The sequence below is a fragment of the Helobdella robusta genome (assembly GCF_000326865.2).
Source record: "Helobdella robusta unplaced genomic scaffold HELROscaffold_4, whole genome shotgun sequence".
In the NCBI taxonomy this organism is placed as follows: Eukaryota; Metazoa; Annelida; class Clitellata; order Rhynchobdellida; family Glossiphoniidae; genus Helobdella; species Helobdella robusta.
The window spans coordinates 6,031,093-6,034,900 of record NW_008704902.1 but is presented as its reverse complement, the minus strand read 5'-3'; positions in this window follow the sequence as shown (position 1 = coordinate 6,034,900).

The window sequence follows — 3,808 nt, the reverse complement described above, 5'->3', positions numbered from 1 at the left end:
CCTAGAATCGTGGTTTTAGCCAGAGTGTCTTTGTCCCAAACTTTCAAACTGACATGGAAAATGTTAGAAATAATAATCATAGACTCAAACTGTGAAACATTTTGCTTTGTTGCTAATCCCAATAAGGTATTGTTTTAAGTTCTTTTATTTTGCAATCAACTTTTAAACCAGCATAACAACAGTAAAATCGGTGAAATCTTTAAGATCTTAAAATATTTTTAATCTAATCAATTTCAGTAATAGTAACTGTTTAAGAATGTTTTTTATTTTATTTTAGTGCTCCCATGAAATTTGCACTTTTGAGACGAAACAAATTAATTTAATAACGTAAATAAAAAATTAATGGTGACTAATTACACTGAAGCAAAATTTGCATAAACCACTTTCAAATGTTTTTAAAGTATTTATTTTAAGGATTGTGGTATTTATATAAAATTCAAAACAAAGGTTGATGATGTATTCAGTGGTCAGAAGCTGGTGAAAATCTGGAGTTGAAAGTCAAGTCAAAACATTTTTGAAGCAGTCCGAGTCGAAGAAATTTATATCCGACTCTAGCACCCTGGTTTCAACCATTTTAAATAAAATTATTTTTTACAAATTCTCGAAAATTTGTTGATATTGACGAAACATAAATTAACTTGTAATAACTTCTAAAAAAGTTAAAATTAAATAAACGCCCCAAAAATTCAACATTAAACGTAAAATGGTTTGCTATTGTGGTTTGAGGGAAAACAGTGCAGATTAATGGCGATGCTTGCGAAAGATGCATGGTAAGACCAAATTTATCGACTGTCCACTGCGTAGAAGGACATGGTGGTGATTGTTGTTGCGTGTGTAAGGTGGCCTATGTCATACGTTGAAACGAAGAAAGCAGTGAAAAAATGTCAAACACCCCTCCACAAAATTTATTTTACTAACTCAAATATTCATCACCGCTTTAATGATACTATAAGTAATCAAATATTTCAACTAAATATTTTCCAATCAGAGAATAAAAGCAAAATCTATGACACAAGTAACATTTTAAAAATACATATTTAAAAAATTGTGACCGCCTTTCTAAATTTAATTGGAGTATTTAAATTACAAATTAATTTACTCATTCGTTTTATGTTTTATTCTCAGCCACTAGTAACATTTATGCTCTTAAATGAATACAACAAAAACAAAACATTTTCAATTTGAAGCATAAGATAATGCAATTTATTGAGCATGTTCAGACGTTTTTTAAAAAAGTGCATACATTTTTAACAGGATAAAAAAAGCATTAACGTAGTGGTCTGTCAGAGTTTTAGTTTTTGTTACAGCTAATATTGTTACCTTAATTATGATTTAGTTGAAATTAATGCAGTTACTTCATTTTACAATTTATGATTAAATCAGCTAAGCTTTTGAATTTTACTATATTGGTTGTTCCCAAGTTTGCCAACATTTATCATTATTTTATTATAGTTTTGGATAACTTCCAAAGTATTATTGTGCTGTTCAGTTTTGTTCTAAACTGTATTTTCAATAACCCTCTCACTTGGGTACATTGAATTTATATGCAACTGCTTCAAATCATTCCAATTTTTCAGTTTGTGGCCGTTGTTTCAATTGAAATTTTCATATGAGTTTGATATTTTTAAACTCGAACCAAGACAAAAACTTTAAATATTAAAACTTGGCGTTTTTTTGAATGCTTTTTTTTAAAAAGTTAAATTCAATTAATTAAATCAAATTTTCCTGCTTGCACTTTGTTAAAACTTTATAACCTAAAAGTTTAAAACGAAACGAGCATTTAGTGTTTTTGTGCACTGCACTTTAAAAGTAAAATAAATTCAAGTGGCAAAAAGTTTTTCTTACATTTAAAATTGACGCAGTGACACTTGTAATCATAGGCGCCAACTTAGGGGGGGCAAAGCACTTTTTGCCCCCCCAATATTTTTTCAGGGGGGCAAAGTATCGTTTTACCCCCCCAATAATTTTGACTTGAAAATTCAGTTTTCAAAAACGTTTCATTTTTATTTTAATCAAAATTCGTGTTTATTTACAGTAAACTTTTTTTGAGCGTTAGTCTTAAATAAGTAAAGTGTTCAATCAGTAGCCAACTTTTAAACAATTTTTTGCAGCGTTTAGTTGTGTTACCATAGCAACAAAACGTTAAAATCGATTTAAATTTAAAAGTGTCATCACGTTGTTCCGTACGCTTTTATTTGTTAACCGGTAAAAGTAAGTGTTTTTAATAAAATTTAATTAAAAAGCTTTATATAAACATAAACTGCATTAAATTAAGTTGAATGAATTTGATTGAATTTATTTCCTAAATTTTATTTTATTAGAACAAGTTTGAAAAAATAAAAATGGATAAGTTTTTGATAAAACTGCCAGCCAAAACATCCGGGACTGGAACGGTTTCAGAAGACTCAATTATCCAAGAAAACACCACAGTAGCGGATACAGATTTAATAGTAGAAGGCACATCCACCACTGTTACCTCTGGTAGATTTACGACTATAATTACAAAACGTCGTTTTGTTCCAACTTGGACCAATAACTTTCCCTGGATTCTGTATGATTCAGAAAAAGATATTGTTCTTTGTTCCACGTGTCGAGAAATATTTTTCACAATGGGTCTGCCGTTTTCTTCTAAAAAAGAAACCGCTTTCATTGAAACGGGTTTTAATAATTGGAAGAAGGGGTTGGAAAAATTTAAATTGCACGAAAGATCACAATGCCACAAAGAAGCCGTATTTAAATCTCATACCATGAAGTTATCAGTTAACGTTGTTGCACATGCGATTATATAGTTTAATTTGTATTTGACATGACAGGTTATCCTAAAATGTAAACACTTTTTATTATAATTACAGATTTCTGAGCAGAAAAAAAGAGTTATTGAATAATCGAAAGTGCCTGAAAAAGAATTTTTCTTCTCTGTTGTTTTTATCGTCACAAGGTCTTGCAATACGTGGTCACGATGATGACGCAAGTAATTTTGTAAATTTACTTAAGCTAAGAGGGGAAGATTCTGAGGAACTGCAATTGTGGCTAAAATCTGAATCATATACTTGGTGTAGCCATGGTGTACAAAACGAAATTCTTGACCTTCCGAGCCATACTCTTCTTAGGAAAATAATTTCATTAGTTAAAATAGCGGGTTTTTATGCTATTATATGTGATGAGACGGCAGATATATCTCGCAAGGAGCAATTTGCTTTTTGTCTAAGATTTACAAAGAATCCATTAGAAGCAGAAGAGATGTTTGTCGGATTTTACGGAGTGGAATCTACAACCTCAGCTGCTTTGTAATCGGTGATCAAAGATGTTCTTCTCAGATTTAATTTACCACTGTCTAACTGTGAGGACGGTGCTAGAAACATGGCTGGTGACAAACGTGGTGTTCAAGCTAGAATTCTTGAGGACGAAAAAAAAGCATTATTTATTTATTGTTTGGCTCATTCATTAAATTTGGTAGCTCAGGACGCAATCAAAAATTTTCCTCTTGGCAGGGATGCATTAAATATGGTTAAAAACATCATCAACTTTGTAAGGGACTCGCCTAAACGATTGGCTATATTTCACAATTTAAAATCTGATGTTTGTACAGGCCTCCGACCTCTTTGTCCAACCCGATGGACAGGCAAATATGTCTCTCTGTCGTCTCTTTTATCAAACTACTCAAAATTAATAGATTTCTTTACCGATATGGCTGAAAATGATTCATCAGATTCTGGTGCAAAAGCTCCGGATTTTTACGGCTGATGGAAAAGTTCAATTTTTATTTTACTTTGATAATGTTAACAAAATTATTTGGATACATAGATAC